The sequence below is a fragment of the Barbus barbus genome (genome assembly GCF_936440315.1).
Source record: "Barbus barbus genome assembly, chromosome: 38".
Lineage (NCBI taxonomy): Eukaryota > Metazoa > Chordata > Actinopteri > Cypriniformes > Cyprinidae > Barbus > Barbus barbus.
The window spans coordinates 14,422,280-14,446,396 of NC_136716.1; the positions used below are offsets into that span (position 1 = coordinate 14,422,280).

The following is a 24,117-nucleotide window of genomic DNA, read 5'->3' on the forward strand; positions in this document are numbered from 1 at the left end:
TAGGCCGAAGCCTTGCTTATTATGCCTACCCTTTATACATAGTTAACTGAATGGACAACAATTTTCACTAAGTTAAACAATACAAAATATACAATATTACAAAAACATTTCCCAAAATGTACATACATAATTCAAAACAAACATAACAAAAATACACATTCCAGCTATTACTTCAATATTTTAACAATACATTCACAATATATTCATACTGAGTCATATAATTATTTATCACCTTATTTTTATTCATTTTCTTAAATTTTCAAAGTGACTAACATACTTTTAATTCCTTATCACATTTATTCCATAGAATTACCCCTTTGACAGATAAACACCAACTTTTAACATTAGTTCTTGCCCTTACTTTTTTAAACATATACAATCTTCTTATATTACACTGACTTTCTCTTATATATAGGCTATAATATATATATATATATACAGTGTTGGGGGTAACGCATTACAAGTAACGCGAGTTACGTAATAATATTACTTTTTTTCAAGTAACTAGTAAAGTAATGCATTACTTTTTCATTTACAAGAAAATATCTGAGTTACTTTTTCAAAAAAGTAACACCAGTAACTTTTTCCCATTTATTGACTGACAGTGCACTGTGTGAACATGCTGTTACTGTAGTTCTAGACTAAACGTGAATGTGTATTAATTCATCCACTCGCAAAAAACAGATTTAGTATTCATCAAAATGAATTAAAACAGTGAAATGCAAACTCAGAATATGACGCAAACTGCAATAATAAATAAATATGTTAAACAACACAAATGTGTCTAATCCCATTTTATTAATCAATGTCTTTGCTGCTGACCTTTGATGATCCAGTTCAACCATACTAATAAGCCAAAAATGACTTTAGATAAACTAACAATTGTGCTTCATTGTTTTTTAAAAAAATTTTATTGCTGAAGAGTGTTGAACCTTCTCCTCATGTGTTCTACTTTACAGACGTGAATTTACTTTTCCTTCAGCCTGAGGTGTATTCTTGTATTAAAAACAAATCAAGCCCTGCTCATATTTAAAAAGTAACGCAAAAGTAATGCAACACATTACTTTCCATAAAAAGTAGCTAAGTAACGTAATTAGTTACTTTTTTAGGGAGTAATGCAATATTGTAATGCATTACTTTTAAAAGTAACTTTCCCCAACACTGTATATATATACATATATATATATATATATATATATATATATATTCAGATTTATGCACTATTTTCAGATGAAGTCCTGCAAGCTTTGCATGACACTTGAAATGCAATATCAAGACATAAAGAGCAAGATGCTGAGGAAGCTCACATCTGTTTCCTATGTATCAAAATACCAAATGGATTTGCAATCAAATTTCCCTTCTGCTGCCTGTGAAATGACAGTTCATGGAACATTATTTACAGTGTTCAACATCTGAATTTTGCTTCTCTTCACAATGAGGATTGAAGTGGGTCTTATAGTGAAATCAGTTGTCTTTTAAGTAAACTTCACAATTAAATTAATATTTCATATAAATTACAAAGAATATATTTGACTTTTGATCAAAAAACTGATGCATACAATGCATCAATTTGTTTGAGTTGCATCCAACACAGGTGTTTAACTCATAAACTGGATGGACAGATTCAATACCAATGTATTCATAACCTCTAGCTTCTTCAGAGCACCTTTTCTTGGAGTCAATACATTGTATGGTTTCCAGGTCTGGTGAACTCAAGTAACCAGTGTTTGAACAATTCCAGTTCCAGTTCTACTGGATCCATTGTCTCATACGTGGTAACCACATGTTTTCCCTGTTTCAAATTTGTTACGCTGGCATGCTGTTTCAATTCATGTTATCAGCCAACTAACAATCATTGTCTTTTCAAACTTCAGCTCTCTGAATACAAAGATGTCTTTATTGCTGTAGCTGAATTTGTATTGCAGGGAATTTGGTTGCAAAGCACAATGATGTATCTGACAGTTTGTATATTCATTCAAAATAATGAATAATGGAACAGCTGATGATAAGGGAACAATTGTTATGTCTATTATGGTTTCAATTCAATTTAGGGATTGATGGATATATTTCATTCACCCTTATATTGTTTCAACCCAAAAACGAACAAAACGTAGTTGTTTGGAAAAACTACCTCAGTCACCATTCAGTTTAATTGATTTCAAAGAAACTGAATGGTGACTGTCTCTGTCAGTCCCTAAAATCTCCTTTAGTGTTCCACAGAAGAAACAAAGCAAAGCAGGTTTGAAATTTCATGATGGCGAGCCAATTATTATAGTTTTTTTTTTCTTCTAGGTTGATCAACTACGCCTTTAAGATTACACTCACGTCGCCCGGAAGCCGCTGCTGAGACAAATGCAAGTTGGAGGCGCGCGCTGGTGAGCGTGAATGACAGACGGACGCGCGCGCGGTTCCCCTGCACTCACGCAACTCATTCGTTTGTCAAGATATTCTTTGATGCCGCTTTTGTGTTCACGAACTACAGTTTGGAAATAACTCTTAAAAATCAGTGACAAGTACCTCTCGGTAAGTTATTAAATTAACTTGATTACGCACAGTTCGTTGGGTGTTACGCCTTTTAAACATTATTTCGTTGTGCGTAACGTTAATTCCCCAAGCGAGCTTAGTCTTGTTTTCAGTAATTAAGAGAACAATAAACACAACATAAGTAGGTTTGTGTTTAAATACACTTGAGAAATTAATAAATAGCGTTAATGAGCTAAAGCTGCTTCTCCTCAAACCTGTTGGTGGTTTGTTTTTGTCAGTTTGTAAGTATTTTTGAATCATTTTTATGTTCTTATTTCTTTAGTTTTACTTGAAGCGTTGCAGCTAGACAGTACGACTATCATTTTGTAATGTTTCTTTAGTTTACATCAAGGTTTCTTGAGTTAAAGAGCGAACAGGATGCGCGCTCCCGTGCGCCAGAAATTGACTGATGGTTGTGCTCGCACGTGAACTAAAAGTATTGACCTTTATTGAAGTGTATCCGTAAGATAAGAACAAGGTGAGGTTTCGAAGCGCCATGCAAAGCATGTCCAATGGTCTGTTTATCCTTCATTGTGGCTAAAGGAAGGGTCGCTCCCGTTACTTGATACACTGCATGTTTCTCAGCTGGGGTGCGCGGTCATGAAGCGCGCTCCTGGGGAGATGCATCTCACAAACGCAGAGAAATGAATGTGACCCCTGATGATGATCGTGATGTCACGGACTCTGCATTTGGGTGTACATTCTATATCACGAGTACTCTATTAGTTGTACACAACTAATGTAAAAGTTAGTTGTATTTATGTAAAAAGGGTTAGTTTAAACTACTTTATAGTTTAAGAGCTCTATGTACATACAGTTAGCACACAAAGTAACAAAACAAAAGCTGCCTTTGCTGTGCTGCACTGGATCATTTTATGATCCAGTCTCATTTGCATTGATCTAATATAACACCATCACTGATGCAGCTTTATGACTTTGTGGTTCCTTTTTGAATTTAGTTCTGCTAGGAAAAACTTAATTTTTACATGTGGGTAGTTGGTCTGAATTGGTAATGGGAAGTTGTTCTGTGTGACTTGCTTTAGACCATCTAAAGCAAGTCTAAATCTAGACCATTTTAAACAACATTTGAAGTGAAGTGACATACTGCCAAGTATGGTGACCCATACTCGGAATTCGTGCTCTGCATTTATCCCATCCAACATGCACACACACAGCAGTGAACACACACACACACCGTGAACACACACCCAGAGCAGTGGGCAGCCATTTATGCTGCGGCGCCCGGGGAGCAGTTGGGGGTTCGGTGCCTTGCTCAAGGGCACCTCAGTCGTGGTATTGAGGGTGGAGAGAGCGCTGGACATTCACTCCCCCCCACCTACAATCCCTGCCGGCCCGAGACTCGAACCCGCAACCTTTGGATTACGAGTCCAACTCTCTAATCATTAGGCCACGACTACCGTGGTATAATTATAAAATTAATTTATATAATTAGGCAATCAGTTTTATCCTATTGAGAGACTGTATTTTACTTAAAAAATTTGAAGTCAATGAAAAAGTGGACTAGTTACAGGATCTAAAATACACTTTACCTTATACCTTCAAATGTGTTTTAAACTTAAACCTTATACTGATTAAAAAAAATAAAAAATACTATCCATGGTTTCAAATCCAAGTTCATTGCTTTTTTAACACATGGATTTTATTAGACAATGTGAATGCATGTAAATGCATATAGCTGACAATGAGCATTTGTGATGTGTCCTGTCAAAGAGTCCTTACTGTAAAGTGAACTGTAATAAATGCAAGTGTATAATCTCTTGCCATTATATTTGAATTATGAAACCTTGTTTTGCATTTACAAAGGGTTTGAAACAGGCTGTCACGTCCGTTTGGTTGAGAAATGGCTAATATTCATATAATAAAAGTATACAATAAAAAATGGCAAAACAATAATAAGAGCATTTTGCTATCAGGTCTTTTTACTTCTATTCAGGGTGTGCCTGGGTTGCATTTGGAAACCCTCCTGAGCTTTAACGATTTCCTGCTTGGCCTTTAAAATCTGAGTTTAATGGGTTTTGTAATGCTGGCAGCTATTAGCATAGATCTTCAACCAGAGAGCGAGAGAGTGAGAAAATGAAGGGCTTAGATATTGGTATAGACTGAAACCGAGACAACTGGCCCAATGATGTAAATTTGTTTTATACTCCAAAGACATTAAATGCTCAGCATGCTTTTTACGTGTCTATCTCTCCATTAGGGTGTAAACAGGCTAAAAGGTATATATGAAATTGCTCTTCCATAAATTATTTTTTTTGGTCTGGATGTTTTTATTGCTAATCATTCTTAGTCATTTTCAAAATATTTATTTTATTAAAGGAGTAGTTCACCCAAAAAATAAAATTTACTCACCCTTGGGCTATCTAAGATGTAAATGAGTTTATTTCTTCAAAACACATTTGGAAAAAATGAGCATTACATCATTTGTTCACAAATGGATTCTCTGCAGTGAATGGGTGCCATCAGAATGTGAGTTCAAAAATCTGATAAAACATCACAATAATCCACAATCAGTTAGCATGACTGCAGTCCATCAATTAATAAGTGAAAAGTTACGTTTTTAAGAAACAAATCTATCAAGGCATTTTAACATTAAACTTTTGCTTCTGGCCAAATATGAGTCCATGATCAATCATTAGAAACTGAAGAAGTCCTTTGCCTGCTGTCCTCACATCAAAATCCACTGACATATTTGTTTAGAAGGTTTTTGACTGTTTTCACTTGTAAACCGTACTGGATCTGTGCATGTTTCCCCCTGATCCCGACAAGATGACTTTTGTCCTGGAGAAAGCAAATCATGGATACAGGACTCATATTTTAGCCAGAAGCAATGATTTGAAGTTGATGTCTTTATAAAGGATTTGTATGTTACAAACATGTAGCTTTTTGCTTCACAAGATGTTATTTGATGGACTGGAGTTGAGTCGGTTGCTTTGTGGTGTTTCAGCTGTTTAAACTCTCATTCTGACGGCACCCGTTCACTGCAGATGATCCATTAGTGAACAAATGATGTAATGCTAAATTTCTACAAATCTGTTCCAAAGAAGAAACAAACAGATTTACATTTTAAATGGCTTGAGGTTAAGCACATTTTCAGCGAATTTTCATTTTTTGGTGAACTAAGTGCAAATGTTTTCTCCAGTATAGGAAAAGGCAAATTTCATTTTTCCTTCTTCAAACTAGAGTCAAAGGATCATCCTGTCCATTCATATCTGTTTTTATCACAGTGATCGGGGGAGCTTTGCCTCATGACTGATCGTAGCTCTTATGTTTCATAACAAAGCTGTCTTTCCATAGGCTGCTATATTTTGCAACATCAGGCAGTGGAAGGAGCATGATGTGTATTACAGAGCAGGATGTCTAGTTTAGTAAGTTTATGGTTGACCTCACTTTCCGTCTGTTGTCCTTGAGTCAGATGACTGTTGTAATGTATACTTTCTCAAAGCTCATTCCTTGTCTGCTTCAAATCATTTTAAAACTATAATTTGTATTAATTGGTTCACTTCTTAATGGGCTGTGAATTAGAGACCCAGAAAACCAGACTGTATAAAAACCAGATGGTATAAAAGTAATGTCAGTAGTTTTTAAATGTTAAAATGAATTTAGGCATCACTATAGTATAATATACAGTGTTAAAAATTGATGTTAAATGTGATATTTGTTAAAGTTTTAAAGATTAAATTGAACAATTGTCTGTATTTTATTAACTTTATATAGAATATAGCAAAGATAATTAAAAGTAAAAATAGATCTAAGCATGCACATTTAAATACTTACATATGCATGTAATATTGAATGCAGTGTTATTTTAGTATTGATTATATACTATTATAGTTTTTTTTTTATATAGGCCTATGTTGAATTTTCTATTATTTCAGTTTTATTCAGTTTTATATTTGTAGTAATTTGTAGTAATTTTGTTGTTGCTTCGGTCATTTTTATCAGTTAATAGTATTTAGGATTCATTTTTAATAATTGATTTAGGATTAATTTTCATTTTAGATCAAGTTTATTTAATTTATTTACACATTTTTAAGAGTTTCATTTAAAAATCTTTTGCAAAAATTGTACTTGTGACTATATGGCTTAAAATATTTATCCTAAAATATTTTGCATATGAAAATAAAACAGAATAATACATCTGGTTCATGTTGCTTTGATGTTTCAGTTCACACACACTTCTCATAATGGGGGAATGACCATGTGTCGAGGTTGGCACAGTAACACCCGTACCTATCATTCAGCAGACATAACCCTCAGGGCCTTCTGAAGCAACTGCTCAATCAGAATAAGGATCAGCTCTCTGAACAAGATAATAGCAGCTGTAGTCTTGCTCTGGCCTAAGAAGGAAGAGACCATGACATCGCAATGAGACTGGTGTTTTCTCGTCACCAACAGTACTTCTCGTGTTACCCTTGATTAATATTGTGATTTCCTTTACAAAGGCTGTCATTGTTTTATTCATGTGACAGGAAGACCGTACATACAGCACTGAGTTTCTTCGTGTTCCTTTCTCCTTTTTAAATATTACTGATGGACTAACCCTTCTATCCTAGTCTCTGTGAAGCTATGTGGAATAAAATCCGAACATGTACAAATAAATATTTCCTTTAAGTGTGCCTACAAATTTATAAAAGCATAACAGGCACATATAAAGTTACAGAAGATTGGTCTTTCAACAATCATCTAATAAATGCAGCTTATGGGAACATTTAATGAGAAAAAGGTCTTGATGTTCCCTTTCTAGTGCCCCTGAGCTTTCTCTCCCACAGTCCCAGTGTTGTCCGAGAGCAGAACTTCCCTGTAGACCCTCCTGCTTTCTCTCTGAGTCATGGCTGACCCTGTTGCATAAGTGCAGGGCTGACATCATTGTTAGAGACCCAGCACTGGGGTTTGAAGGCAGTGGGAACTGGTGTGGGGCCTCAAATCTCGCACTGGGATGAGGAGCAGCTGGGGCTCCTGAGGCATGATCCTTACTCTTGAGAAAAGATTGTGAAACAGCTCCTCTGTATGTACTGTAACGCAAGCACCTGGTTTTTGCATTTTGCTTGTAAATGATGTAGGCCATAGCTTGGTGCCTTTGTCTTTGTTTCTCCATTGAAAGATTTTGCCTGGACATAACCTTTGGGAAATTTGTAGAGAAGATTTTAAACCGCAGAGAAATGTTAAAAATGCCAGCATGTGCACGTGGTTTAATAATCACAGACTAAGATGTGTAACACAACACTAAATAAATTATCAATAGTGTTTGAGCAATCAATAGTCATTCATAGCCTAAATAAAGTGCAAATTTAAAAAAAAATTGTTTTAAAGAGGTTACTTTATGTCGGCGCCAATAGGGCAGCACGCCAACATATAGCGCCGGTGTGCTTTGGGTGTTCCGAATTCGAGTCCTGACTCACGGACCTTTCCCGACCCCAACCCCCTCTCTCTCTCTCTCACTTTGCTTATGGTTTAATATTCTGTCCTATCCTAATAAAGGCATAAACACCAAAAATAAATCTTGTAAAAAAAAAAAGATGGAGGTTATTTGTGTTTTTTTCTCCTTATAATGTAATCGTGGGAAGTCGTGGCCTAATGGTTAGAGAGTCGGACTCGTAATCGAAAGGTTGCGGGTTCGAGTCCCCGGCCGGCAGGGATTGTAGGTGGGGGGGAGTGAATGTACAGCGCTCTCTCCACACTCAATACCACGACTGAGGTGCCCTTGAGCAAGGCACCGAACCCCCAATTGCTCCCCGGGCGCTGCAGCATGGCTGCCCACTGCTCCGGGTGTGTGTTCACGGTGTGTGTGTGTGTGCATTTGTTCACTACTCACTGCTGTGTGTGTGCACTTGGATGGGTTAAACGCAGAGCACCAATTTCGAGTATGGGTCACCATACTTGACAATACGTCACGACTTTTTTTTTTTTTTACTTTAATGATTTTTACTATTTCCTTTTTTTGCACCATAATAGTTGTTGTATTGTATGCATACTATTACATACTATTTGTTGCTGCGTATGCTGTAGATTTTCTGTGCATCTTATTCTTTTGTGACATGTTCACAAAATAATCTGACTAAAATGTCCACATATTGCAAAGGCAGGACTGAAATTGATTAGGAATCTTGTTAAAAATAACGTTGTGAGTCTTCAGAAAAAAGTGCTGAAGCATGCTACCCAGCCAGCTACAGTGCAAAGCTTAACCGAGCTTAACCGTCTTTTATTAGGAATAATAGTATTTCCCTAGATTTCTCCTTATTGCGCGTTTCTGAATACCCAACATGAGTTGCTGATGTATAAATGTTAATTTGTGCAAAAGAACAAGTCATGTGCAGTTCAGTTTCTTTTTTACACTGGGGAGGAAGTTTTGAAAGTTACAGTATGTCTTCATAATACACTGAACTCGTCCTGGAAAGTTCAAGGAAAATTTGATTCCTCGTGATATGACCCCTTTAAAGCTTAAGCTTGGAGGGCATGTTTTCTTAGTTTAGAGAGAACGGATGTCACAATTATGAGATGAGAACATCTCTGACTCACTGCGAAGTATAAACACACAATACAGATGAGCTCCTGACCATGGACAGACTTTGCACCATATTTACACACTGACATACCTTCTGCCCAGACGCACATAGTTAAAAATGTATATTTAGTGCTCACATGAGGATCCCAGTTGTGTTGATCGCTCAGGATGTTCTCTGGCAGTGGGCCACACAATCCTGGAGTACACTGGGAAAAACACTCTGTTTCTAAGGCCTAATGAAGACATTGTCTGCTAATGGAGGCCACAATGGTTATTGCTCTTGTGTTTTTTGATCGTTTAAATGTATATGTGACAGTAGAAAAAGCACATCCGATTAGAGGTTAGAAGGCTCATATCATATGTTTTTCATGCCCTCTTTCACTTTTCAGCCGTTGTGACTTCATTTAAAGACAACATGCTTTTAGGTTGATTCTTTGTGTGCACCATCAGCTGTTTGGCTGCTTGCTTATTCAATCTAAGATGCTTTGAGGAGGTTTAAATTTATGTAATTGCATTTGTTTAAAACATTGTCGCCCACGTGATGGAAGTTAACAGCCCCAGACAGTTGTTAAAATATGTGTGGTTTGCAAATTGCATTTGGTTATTCTCTTTACATGGAATATGCAGGCAGAGTTGTCAATTTTTTCCTGGCTGGATATTTTAGCCCTTTTTTTTGCTCGCAGCATAATCATTTGAGTTTGGCAGGTAGTCGGCAATAATTTTATTCGCAGAACTTTTACATGGAGGATTTTTGTTTCTGTTATTTATTGTAGCTTCAAGTAAATGATGCCAATGAAACCAGTTAGCCAAGAAATACAAAATGAGAATGAGATCCTTATTTAATTGCCTTAAAGCACAAATATACATCAATGGTATTATGTCAAGCACTTTTACTTAGTCTAGAGGTTGTAGGCAAGGCTCCCTTATTATTTGCTTTGGCCATCGAACCCCTTGCTATTGCAGTAAGGTTATAAAAGGAATTCAAATTGACACTAATGAACATAAACTATCCCTTTATGCAGATGATCTGTTAATATACCTGACCAATCCACAATCCTCTATTTCACCCTTGCTACAAGTTTTTAAGGAATACAGTGATATATCTGGCTACAAATTGAATTATGACAAGAGTGAAGCATTACCTATTAATATACCAGAAGAGTTAAAATGTATAGTTAAACCACTAACACTGTGTACTAATGGGTTTAAATATTTAGGTATCCCCTAATTTGATTTAACATATGATTAAATAATTGATTTAACATATGATGATATGTTAAAAAAACTACACTACACTTTTGGACAGAGTGAAAGATATGCAAAAATTGAATTATTTACCCTTATCATTAATAGGCAGAATAAAAAAAAAACATTTTACCGAAATATATGTATAAATTTCAGTGTCTCCCCTTGAACATTCCCAAGTCTTACTTTAAGGAACTAAATAAAGTATTTTTGGGCTTTCTGTGGAAAGGCAAAAACACGAGAGCAAAGCTTCTTAAACTTCAAGCACCATATAAGAAAGGCGGGCTGAACTTTCCCAGTTTTAGACATTATTATTTAGCATCGCAATTTCGGCCTATATGGATCTGGCTACATCCTGATAAAGTTGATACTAGATGGACAGATATAGAACAGTGTTGAACTGTTATATAGAACAGAGATGAGTTCCATCCCACTAAAGGTTGTTCCTTTTTTGGGGTCAAAGTTATTTATCTACATTCACTAAAAACCAATTAATACTTAATACATTTTCTTCTTGGTTACAATCACATAATTTATGCAGTTTTAATATTGGTCCACTTAGACATTTACCTCTTTGTGAAAACCCTATTGTACCTCCTGGAATTGCTGATAGCACCTTAAAAGCATGGGTGAGTAAAGGTATAAAAACGCTGGAGGACTTGTATGCCAATGATTCTTTAATGAGCTTTGAATTGCTATCCCAGACATATACACTGAACAAAATTATAAACGCAAAACTCTATTGTTTTTGTCCCCATTTTTCATGAGCTGAACTCAAAGATCTAAGACTTTTTCCTATGTACACAAAAGGCCTATTTCTCTCAAATATTGTTCACAAATCTGTCTAAATCTGTGTTAGTGAGTACTTCTCCTTTGCCGAGATAATCCATCCACCTCACAGGTGTGGCATATCAACATGCTGATTAGACAGCATGATTATTGCACAGGTGTGCCTTAGGCTGGACACAATAAAAGGCCAACTATTGCCTCTGCAAATGGCACTAAACTTCCTTAGCACAGTGGATGTCACAGAGGAAAAGAGGCAAGAGGCTGTTTTTTTGCAGAGGTGGTGGGTTCAGCCTGTGGTTGAGCGAGAGAAAAAGCGAACATGATTTTTCAATTAAGCCTTCCCTCAGATTTTTCTTCGTAAGTTTGCAAAAAGCCAGATCTGGATGGAGATCAAACCTCCACCCAAGTTGTGCATGTTAAATTGCATACACGCACTCACTTTTATATAGAGTAACAGAGAACCACCCCATCGTGTTTAAAATCTTACTCTTCTTCATTCATTTGTTAGATGCATTGTGTAGTAGATAGCCAATAGTGTCAAGCCCATGTTAAAGAATTCATAGCTCATGTTGTGTGGGATTTTGACAATGTCTGTAAAACTTGTAAACTCATAGCACACACACAATAAATTTTGGATTATGGTGGCGCTAGTGAGTGATTTGTAGTTGTCTACTAGGTCTATGCATACTGGGCTGGATGTTTTCACTAAAAGACCAGACTGAGCAAATGCATGTCAAATGTAGGGATGTAACGATTAACCGTGAGCCGGTTGAAAATCGATTAAAATATGGGAGGATTCAAATCGGTTGAGATGCCAAACAAATCGCGATTAAATTAGGGGTAGGAGTTTATATGAATGTATGTCTGAGGGGAACTTACTGTCTTTAAAAAGGGTTATATGGTATTTTTTCTTTTCATCTTGCCTCTGTATAATGCATATTAAAGTTCATAAGGGCAGCGCTGCTTTGTTTACAGCGGAAACCAAGTAAATGCTTTAAGCGCCACCTGCTGGCAGAGAATGAATCTGCGTCTCATTCAGCTTGCCTGCTGTTTCATGCAGATAGTTTTTATGTATAGTTTCACATTCTGTTTTTTCTTCAAATTTCGAAATTATACAACCTAATTTAGATTAAAAACTGCTCATGTTGCATTTATGCAGCATCTTTGTTTGGATCACGATTAATGCAGTGGTTGCCTCCAATGCTTGAAGTGGAAAAAAATAAGTGTTTTTTATTTAAATTTTGTTATTTAGCAGATGCTTTAATTAGGGGTGTGAATCGGCACTGGTTTCACGATTCAATTCAATTTGTTTACGATTATGTCAACGATTCGATCAAATCGACATCACAATGCATCACGATTATTTCAAATTTATTTTGTGCATTTTTATTAAATTATATAAGCAGGCTACTTTTTAAAATAATTGTTACCCAATTAATTAATATATGAATTAAGAATTAAAAATAAATAGAGCTTCAAAACAGACAAGCAAATATAAAGTAATAAAGGGGGAAAAGACCATTTACCAGTGATTAAAAAAAAAAAACAAAAAAAAAAAACCCAAAACAAAACACTTTCAGTATCTGGGATTGCTTTAAGTATTGAAAGTTAACAGATAATCATAGTTATTGGTTTTTCTTTTTTTAATCAGCACTATTAGCATTTGATTAATGATGAGATCATAAACACTGGCAGCTTTAATAGCATTGCTGCATTCACAATAATGAACAGATCTATTTCCACATAGCAGATGTTTGTCCTCTTCTGAAAACATAACTCTTTACATCAATTTCGTATCATAAAAGTAAATGCCAGCATTTAACCGCAGCCGCGAGCTTCTGGACAAACAAACACAAAGCGCATGTGAAAGTCTGTCAGTACATGAGTTTCGTGCATCTAATACGTACTGCATTCCAAACAGCAGAAAAGAAAGTAAACGACTAAAATAACAGTGAGTGGAAGCACTGTCTCGCAGCTCATATTCTGTGCAATGAAGCCCGCCGCGTTTGTCTCTAGCTCACACACGTGCCATAGGCGGGAAAAAGCCAAACTCAGATTTTAAAATAGAGAGTGCATTTTTAATACTCGCGTGACAAAGCGCGTATGCGAATGACGTCATAGTCTATGATCGATTATAGTCTATTGCTGCGTCGATCGATACAGAATCGTCCACGTCCGCATTGCGATGCAACAATTAATTTCGACACCCCTAACTTTTATCCAAAGTGACTTGCAAACGAGGACAATATAAGCAATCAAAACCAACAAAAGAGCAATAATATGCAAGTGCTATATTAGTATATTATTATAGTGTTATATTTCAGTTTCACAAAGAAACATGCACCATTTTGTCCAAGCAATAATAAAAGGACACATTTAATTTTATAATTTCTTTAATCTCATTTAAAAAAAAAACCGTGAGTTGAGTGAATCGTTACTTCCTAGTCAAATGCACACATTGGCAACAGAATCACCATTGGCCAAATATTTTGCTACATAAGAATGAACACTTTCAGTCATCCTGTCATACTGTACGTCTGCCTACCTTTTTCAGCATCAGCATTTTTGTCCATCTTGTGGATGTTCTGGGAACTAAAGTTCACTTGAAGTGGTAACTGATTGTCTTTACCAACTTAAAAACGATATACATTTATATTTGTGTATAAAACAATATATTATAACAGTGTGTTGAATTAAATTTTTTTTAGCTGCCTCTGTTCTTTCTCGTCATGTAGTTTGCGTGCACAAGACATTGCACAGCATTTTTTTGTGGAGCATTCTTTGCGATTACATGGTCACAAGCATTTTAAAGCTTCTGACAATCACTGTGTTTTATTACAGTATTTCTCAATTTTTCTAGTGTTGAGATCCATATGTCTCTGCCCACTTTGGAACAAATGTCACAAAACATGTTCTGTGTGTGATGATCATACCTAAACAAATTCCATCATTTTGACAGTAAAAAAAAAAAGAATACAACTAACATGTAGGGAGTCAGACAGACAGTCGCCTGTTGCATTTGCAAGTCTTTTACTTGGAGAGGGTTTTGTTGATTCACATACCTTCAGTTTTGTTATGTAGTAAATACACTGTTACTTTAAAACAACCAGTTCCTTGATTCCTTGGGTAAAAAAAATCTTGCTACTTGACACTCCAGGTGCTCATGCACAAAGCGTTGCATAGTTTTCATAGTTTATTTTAGCAATCTGTATGGGAAAAAAAAAAATAGTGTATGTAAATATGTACCAAATGCCCTCTTATTTTAGTTTTAATTTGACATCTAAACGTATGAGAGACTATTGCATTTTCTTATTGTCTAAAACTTTTTCATTACATGCAAAAGTATTCACTATGGTCTCAGACTTTTGGACTCTGCTGTGTGTGTGTGAGTACTCATCCAACCATCCTTAAAACACCAGCCAGAACACTATAATTTGGTAACATGTATCATGTTGACTTCAATTTACCAGTTTGACACTAGAGTAGCTCAGAAGTGTATAGAAAATAGGACACTTTTCTAAATGTGTACCTAGGAAATGGGGCACTTTTTTGTTACAGTTTTACTTGAGACCGCTGTCTTTTCTTCCAGTAGTGCTTATCAAAAGATTAGGCATTATCTGTGTGCAATATATCTGTCAGCCATAATGCAGTAATGGAGAGATAAGTCTCCATGGCTTATTTGATGGATGCAGTGGTGGAGATGGAAAAATTGCCTGAGGAGAAACATGGAAATAGGACGGGTGGATACAAATGTCTTTCACACATTCTCTTCGCCTTTAGAAAAGCATTCACACAGATACCCAGGGACGCCAAATTCAACTTTGTTAGTCTGATTCTGCCCCCACTGTCTATAATAACGTCAAGCTGTATTTTACCTGTCTTAAGCTAGTAGAATAGGTTGCTAACATTTAAGCATAAAACATTAGTGGGTGGAGAAATAAAAATTTAATCCCCTCATAAGGGGGATAATTATTAGGGATGCACGATATTATCGGACTGATCTTGGAATCGCCCGATAATGGCTTTAAATGTAGCTAAATGTCGGCATCGGCCTGATATGAAAAATTATGCCGATGTGTCTTGCTGATAAGAGGAATACATTAACTCTCATGTGCTCAGGGTGTGCTAGTGATTAGATCACGTCAGCAGTGTGGCTCAATCTTGAAGCAAAGTTTTGTTTGAATGAGGATTAGATTGACTGTTTTGGATGCTGCATTTTAATATGTGAAAGCAGCGTTTGGTGTGTGATAACCAGTGATTGCACATGCAGCGGTAGCAGTGACAGCCTCCCCCAGGTCCTAACTCCCGTTCGGTAAGGAGTTTTAATCTATAGGGGGCGCTGTTGGCCTACTTCTAATTAAATTAAAAGTAAAATAGCCTACATAACATTTACACATGTTATTAAATAAAGCAGTAATTGATGTCATAAAATGAGTATGTTTTGATTTGAAGGTCAGAAGCTATAGCTTACATGAAAAAAAAAAAAATCACTATATGACACTTGTAAATTTAAATAATTTTATATATACTGATTTATGCATTGTGTAATATGTTTCATTTTTTAAACAAATCATGAGCACTAAAAGATTTTCAGAATTTTTACAGCTCTTTTGTTTTAGACCATCTACAAATGTTAAATCTTAAAATAAAATGTTAGGGTTAACACTGCATCTTTTTAGGGAAAAAAATGCAGCTATTGATATAGTTTATTTATAGTTATTTTCAAAGCTTCAATGTACAGTTAAAAAACTAAATTTATTTAATTCTAATAAATAAGTTACAAATATTTTGCTTATTTCTGCACAGGAGAGACTTGGTGTTTCCAAACAAAAGGAAATATATCGGTATCTGTATCAGCCAAAATCCAATATTGTGCATCCCTAATAATTATTAATAAGTTGATACAAGAGTACTTTTGTTTATTTCTTGTCAAGCGTAAAATTTGAAGGTGTCTTAATGTGACCCATAAAAATATATTTTTAATTAACATAATTTGGTATTTAAGCACTAATTACAATTGGTTTGATATTTATGTTTGCGTTACTTTTTTTTTCTTTTTTTAATATGGGTCAGCTGATAAATGCTGGTGATTCTCACCCAGTAGAATATCAATTATACTGTTGTCTATTCAACTGAATTTTTATTTTCATAGTCTAATGATTGTCTAGTTAAAAATGAAACAATTAAATCAGTTTTGGTTATCAATTACAGGATTTTTGGTAGAATTTTTTTTTTTTGTAGATTATTATTTTCTTATAATATTGGCTTGTGTCCAGCTTTGCCCAAATACAACAGATTGACAGTTGTGATATAACTGGTCATTTGAAATGTTTTTTTTTTTTTCTGTCTGCACAGTATGCCCAGAATAACATTATAGACATTGACCTTTCAGTTACAATTATTACATAATTTTAAACTAATACTTGGTGAGAGTAAAGCTTTTCCATGTTTGTTTGTTTGTTTATTTGTAAATGTCAAGCTTTTTTGTTCATGTTGTCTTTGGCAAGAACTGAGTTTTCAGTTAGTTGCTGACACAGGAAGATTCAGATGTCCTAATGAATAAAGAGGCTACACTCATTGTGTGTCTGGCCAGATGGACCAACTGGCATTGGTCCATGTTATTTATATGAAATGTTTTCCTACCGTGACCCACTTGGTACCCTCATTAAAAGTTTTTCATCATGATTTATGTTTCTGTCAACATTGCAGCACTCTAATGAACTGTTATCTCCATTCATTTGAGTTCTTGATTAGTTGGCCAGCTTTTCGTTATTCTTTTGTGCCTATGGTTTGGGGACAGCTGTTGTAACTTTGGCAAGGTTCACTGTCTGTATGTGGGTGCTGTACTTGATTTTCTACCTGCTGGCCTAAAACCCTCTTCCAGATTTACGCTCTTGCACTTTAACAGTCATAAAGCGTTAACGTCGAACAAAAACACTCTGTGGTAGCAAAGCGTCTCTGGTGTGAAACCACATGATGGTTTTGGGTACATGTCACGTGCTTCTCAGTTCACTGGGCTGTCCTGTCCTTCCCAGACCATCCCATTTGGCATGCCTGTCTCTACAGTGACTTCTTGCCAGTCTTTGCAGGATGGATCGTCTTTCTGTCAGTTGTACATGGTCTAAAGGCTCCTAGATTTCTCTCTGCTGTCCAGGTGCAAAGAAAGAAATGCTAAAGGGAGAGAGCATGTTGAGAGGTAAAGTGCTTTGGCTCAACGTACAGTGTCTTTCTGTTTGTCATATGCAGATATTTTTGTTATGCAGATGAAGCTTATCCAGAAATCTTGCGCTGTTTATTGTTGTTTCTTTGGTCTATATTTTAGTCTGTGTTCAAGCATATTTGCACTCTCTGCCTTTAGTCTGGTTTCTTTTTGTCAAGCATGTCAGAGAGGATTAAGAAATATATTATAGAGCCTCATCTAGTTTTGCCCATTTTAACGAGGCATATACAAGCATGTTTGTTTCTCATTTTTCTTTGTGATAAAGTATGTGCGTAAAAGAGGTTGTGGAATTGTTCCCTCTCTCCTATAAATATGCATCCTCTGCCAAACACGCTTTGCCTAATCTTATATTTTATCTAACACAGAGAAACTTGGTTCAGGTTTCTGCAAAAAATATATTGCCATTAGTATTTTGAATTGTTTGAAACTGTTTTGAGCCATGAATGTGAAGCAGAATAACATGTTAATTTCTTAGCGCTGATTACCAACTTCTGTGCAGCTACAATTTTAAAGCCTGTTTTTGTGCCCAAACAAGGTGTTGATTACGCAGTGGTTGAGTGTTAGTGTTTATTTACTAGTTGGATACAGCATGTACAAGCACTGTAGTTATTGGACTGAAAATAAAAATGTCCTGTGGACAGTGACCCAACACATTCTCATTATATTTGATTATTTAATATAAAGTTATGAGGAGTGGCATTTTGGACCAATGAAATTTTACAGTGGGTGGGGTTATTTAGTGCAACTCCACAAAATGGAAAACAATTGACTTAAAAAAAAGTTCCTGTAGTTTGTCGAAGTGTGAAGACAAAAATCCAAATGAATATGGATGTATTTGATGGCATCTACAGAAACACATACATGCATTTACTTCTCTAAATGAGGACATTCTGTATACTATTATATAGTTTAATGTGCTTTCTAAAAGTTTTTTTGTAATATAAAATAATAGGAAATAATTATTTCTCATATTGAGGGTGTCCTCAAACAATCTGAGTTGTAAAATGCTGGATAAATGCCCAGGCTGTTGACTAATTCAGTCCACAATAGGGAAATGGAAAGACAAATATTTGTAAGTGTGTGTGTGTGTGAGGGTTTGAGAAGGGGCACTAGGTGGAGCTCTGATCTCTTTCAGGAGCTCAGCACAGGTGAGGATATTGGCTTTTTTCACTGTTTCTTTTTGTGTGATGTGTCCCATTTGCTGTTCCTCTTTACTCCTCACTCTTACAGAATGCAGTAATCTTAAACAGCCTTGATCTGTTTTATCTCACCCTGACACCTAGACTCTGTCCTGCACAGTGTCATCATGTTATCTCCAGAGATCCCTCTCTTGGTTTAGTGAACACAGCACATTGGTTTTGTTTAGATGAAACAACTTGGACATCTTCCCTTCACAATAGTTTTTATTTTTATTTTTACACACTTGCTTTGATTCTTTATTTATTTATTTTTTGCAGCAGCAAATCCCACTTTTTTAGATTGTATGGTCAGCCAATATTTTGCCTCTGTGAAATTTCCAATAAATGCTTTTAAAAAAACAAAACAACAACTTTGTCTCTACATCAAAGAATCAAAAGTATCCTGGTTTCCACAAAAACAATAAGAAATGTTTCTTGGGCACCAGTAAGCATATTACAATGATTTCTGAAGGATCATGTGACACTGAAGAGTGGAGTAATGGCTGCTGAGAATTCAGCTTTGCCATCACAGAAATAAATAATTTTTTTTAAATATCAAACAGCTATTTTAAATAATATTTTTGATTAAAATAAATGTTGACATGGTAAGCATAAGAGGCACATAAAAAATCTTGCCGATCACAAACAAAGGAGACACATTTGTGACGCATTTGATTAGCTAACTAGACACGTATTCTGAAATTTCTATTCACTTTTTAATTCAAATTTTTATGCTGATAATACCATTTATATAATTTAATGTGAATGTGATCTCTTGTTATTTTCATCTAGACATTTACATTTATTCATTTAGCTGACGCTTTTATCCAAAGCGACTTACAATTGCTATATATGTCAGAAGTCGCACGCCTCTGGAGCAACTAGGGGTTAAGTGTCTTGCTCAGGGACACATTGGTGTCTCACAGTGGATTTGAACCCGGGTCTCTCACACCAAAGGCATGTGTCTTATCCACTGCGCCATCACCACCCATAGACTCCTTATAAAACCTGCAATGTTTCATTCCATTCTTGTATTACTGTGATCTGCATTCATGCTTTAGCTCACTAACACATCACATCAGTGTGTCAAACTTCACTTTGTCCTTGTGCTTTCATGTCACAGGATCACATTTCCACTACTCTCCTCCCTGCCAATCTGTGAGGCCTGCTATGGCATGTGGTGGGAAAACACCGTGCTATATTTGAAAACCTCTGTCTGTCTTCACACGAAGCTTTAGCTGCCGCACAGTACTCCTGTAGAGGGGGTGTGATTGACAGTAAAGGGGAGCTTGTGTGTGTGTGTGTGTGTGTGTGTGTATGCCAGTACCACATGGCCTTCTGCTGTCCTCCCCTCTTCCTGTTGCTTGTTCGCTCTCTGACGTTCTCCAGAGCTGATACATCTCTTTGGAAGAGCAGCGAATGCATCTCTTTGGAAGAGCAGCGACTACATCAGCGAATACCCCCAATTGTAAGTCGCTTTGGATAAAAGCGTCTGCCAAATGACTAAATGTAAATGTAAATCTGTCCTGAGTATTACTCTGTATTTAACCCTTTCATGATTGAAATGCAGTGAACGTAGTCCACTTTCCCCAGTGAGACACATCTGATGCGAGCATTGCTGCTACAGTAAGTTATTTGGACACATTTTGTCTTTTCATTCTCATATTCATTCTGTTATTTAAAGTTTTTGAGTTTCAGAAAGGTGAAATATGAAAGCATGTAATTTTGATGAATTGCGTGTCCTATTTAGTCTGTGATTTAGTCTGTATACGTTAAATGAACTCAGAATCCCAGTATATCTGCTTTCTTACTGCAAGTAAAGTGGGTCAGTATCAGTGACAGGTTTCAGAGAAACTGTGTAATGTCCATTAAGACTGAGTGATCTTTGATATGAGATAGACATAGAAAAGACAGTGACAGAAAGTGCTTGTATAGACTGTTGAACTAGGTATTGAATCCTAAAGGACATTTGTTACCTCCCATTGCTTAAACTCTCTCAATGACTCATTCTTACTATTCTAGGAAAATCATGTGTATTAATTGATCTGCTTGGAGTTGCTGTGAATGCTTTTTAACATCATAGTATTTGTTGTACTTTATTTTGCTTGTTCCACTGGGTGTAGCCTAAATGATCACATCTCATCTGATTATAGCACGATACAGAATAAAAGTTTGAAATCCATATAATGTATACAGATGTTTGCATAACATTCTGCCTGTTTAGATACCTTCATCTGATCCTAGATTTGTCCTTTACTACTGATGATATTGCTGTTCAGTTCGGCTGTTTGGTGGAAAGAATAAAATTAGGGTCTGAAGGAGTGGCTAAAGGAATAGATTTATTTATAAATGTCCCTTTTTTCATTTTTGTCATCTAATGACATTTGTACTGAGCCCCACATGACATGCAAACTGAAATATATTTATTGTGGCCACAAATTAAGAATTTGTCTGTTGGTTTTATTAATTAATTAATTTAATTTATTTAGAATTAATAATTTTTTTTTTTTTGTTAAATCATAGCTGACAAATAAGAATTGATTAAGAATAAGAATTGACTTATTCATTTCCTTTTTTTTATTAAATTATGGCCATCTTGTCCTAATCGGTTCCCTCATTTTAATTTAATTAAAACTAGGGAGCAAATTAGTAAAAAAACTAAATCCCAAATGTTGTGTGCAGAGCTCCATACATTTGAACAGAAAAGTATGAGGTATTTGATAAAAGCTGACTTGAATGTTTTCTAGATCATTAGACATAATGTGTCTTGAAAGCCCATTTCATTAGAAGGTGCTTTTGTTAAAAAAAAAAAAACACTGCTTGTGAAGTCATTGATCTTAGGTTTCAGACACAGCCATAGTGTTTTCCAGAGTACTTTCTGTTGCGGAGTTGTTCATCCTTTAATGGTGTGTGCGGGCAGTAAGCCTAAATAACGAAGCCTCATGCTCAACGGCTGTCCAGTGACCCCACCTGCTCTCTCTCCATCACTTTGACCAAAATAGACCCCCACAAATGGAGCTACACATTACAAACAATATTTTCTGTACAACATGAGGTCAGAAGAGGAAATTAGGCTTTTATGCTTGTATCCATATGCAGTCAGATGTGATTAGGATGTGAAAACACATTCTGTACTGCTGATAAGCTTTTAAGCTGTAAATATTTTAACTCCATTTCCACACCGTAATATCATTTTCTATTGGATGAGTATTTGTGTCTGTAGTCCTTAATAGTATGACAGGCTTACGTGTTTGCTGTAAATGAACTAGCTCAATGCTAAATATACTCGCTCCAGCTTTAGCTAAGCTTAACTGGCTAACAATGACTTATTATCTGGCTTAAGGATGATTTTCTGTGCTTTCTGTCACTGCATAATAAATTCACATGCGTCACGAGTGTTTAGCTCAGAGCATTTCTGAAATTTGTCAAGCCTTGTGATATAAAAGACTAAAAACATCTGAACACATTTTTGTATTCAAAAGAGATTGAACATTGAGCTTTTTAGAACGTTGAACTGCTCTAGCGGTTAATAAACAGAACTGCGTGCGTCTCGTGGAAGAACATTGTAGCTGGAGCTACTTCTCTCTGTTTGTCTATGACAAATCACGCAGGTACTGGGCTACTCCGCAGCAGTACCTACCCGAACCAGTCTAAATAGTCAGAATATAAACACTTATTATAGGTGTACCGTAGTGATTCAGGACAAGCCAAAAACACAGTTTGGAAAATGGATTCATGGTGTACTCGCTTATTATATAAATTTAGTAAATTTTGAACACAGTTACGGATTGCAGCTTTAAGTTGACACAGCTTCTTAAACACCGCAAAGACATACTTCTGATGCATGTGTACACTACTGTGTCAAAAGTTTGAGTTTGGTAAGTGTTTTTTTGGTAAGTGTTTTTCAAAGTCTTTTATGCTTTCCAAAGCTGCATTTATTTGGTCAAAAATAAATCAAAACTTAAAGGAACTGTCTTTTATTTTAATATTTTAAAATGCTGAATTTTTAGCAGCTATTTATTTCTCCAATCTTCAGTGTCACATGATCCTTCAGAAATCATTTCATTATGCTGATTTGTTGCATTTCTTATTCTTAGCAGTGTTGAATTCAGTTGTGCTATTACATTTTTGTGAAAATCATAATACTTTTTTCAGGATTCCTTGATAAATAGAAAGTTCAAATGAATGGCATTTATTTGAAATAGAAATCTTTTGTAACAATTCACATCTTTAGTGTCACTTTTGGTCAATTTAATACATCATTGCTTAATAAAAGTAATAAAATAAATAAATCTTACTGACTTCAAACTTTTGAACAGTTGGGCCCATTATAGAAACAATCAAAAACTTTTTTTGTGAGTTAGTATTGTGTTCCGTTTATGTACAAACTGACACTTGTTTATAGTTTCTGTAAACTGGGTTTGAAAGGCATGGCTAAATCGGTTGGCTTTCTTTAGAAGGTGACTTGTTATTGGTGCCCTAGATACTCAGTGAGGGTTATGCACTGGGCACACACACAACTTCCTATTGCTTTCAACATAAAGGTACAGTCACATCATTGACACAGCCCAGCCATTCAGACAAGGGAAAGAAAAAAGTGGTGACCCAGAGTCAGCCACTCAGAAAACACATTCCCTTTTTAGGACAGAGGTAGGGGTGTGTGTGTGTGTGTGAGTGAGTGGTAATTTTAGGTAAATGTGATGTGGAATGAGTGGGCAGTTTTCTGACTTTGTCCTGCTGCATAGGACTGACCCAAATCAGGTGACTAATGAGTGGTTGAAACGGGACTCAATGATTGTTTACCAGTCACCTCCCAATCTCGGGAATTTGATCATATATCAAGCACTGTAGTCATAAATGCAGCAGAATGCAGCTATGGGTCGTCACTTCATTCTTCTATTCTATTCATTCTTAGGGCAGTCGTGGCCTAATGGATAGAGAGTTGGACTTGTAACCTGAAGGTCGTGGGTTCGAGTCTCAGGTCTGGCAGGGATTGTAGGTGGGGGAGTGAATAACAAACACTCTCTCCACCCTCAATACCATGACTGAGGTGAGACCCTTGAGCAAGGCACCGAACCCCCAACTGCTCCCTGGGCGCCACAGCAGAGTATGGGTCACCATACTTGACCACACACCACTTCCCCTTTCCCCCCTTTCCTATAACAATCTGAGATTTAATTCTACGGGGGTGAAGCATTGATTCACTGATGTAGCGTGATTATTTACATTCTGCTTCAGGTTCTGCAGCATTAACATAAATGGAATCTTGAAGTGCCAAAGTTTCCAGCCTTTAATCAATTCGCATATAATTTTTATAGATGTTCGTCATTTAGTTTAACATTGCTCCTTTTTTGTTTGAGTCTCATTACAGCAACCTGAAATGGCATCCGCAAAATTAGCTACTTTGTAGAATGTGGTAATTCATCTCTGAATGTAGCAGGGAAAATTTATATTCATATTTCTGAGGCCCAGCACTGCTGGAAACCCAACTCTCATAGTCTTAACATTCAAACGGCAAAGAAGACAACAGATACCCATCTAAAGAGATGCTGTTAATCTTACTTCATGTTATCCAGCACAAGATAAGGCAGCACCTTCAGGATTTTACAGTACATATGAAAAGAATAAAATGACACATT

General features: G+C 36.0%; 1 protein-coding gene across 2 annotated transcripts in view; it reads left to right on the forward strand.

The window, feature by feature from the left end:
* The first annotated feature begins 2,361 nt into the window (after positions 1-2,361).
* Positions 2,362-24,117, forward strand: part of LOC306857930 (supervillin-like) — a 78,956-nt gene continuing 57,200 nt past the window's right edge. The window contains exon 1 of one of the 2 annotated variants that reach the window (XM_079398211.1): positions 2,362-2,523. The gene's annotated coding sequence lies outside the window, so the exon portion shown is untranslated. The remainder of the gene's footprint in view (positions 2,524-24,117) is intronic. The other variant, XM_079398210.1, reaches the window with a different exon arrangement.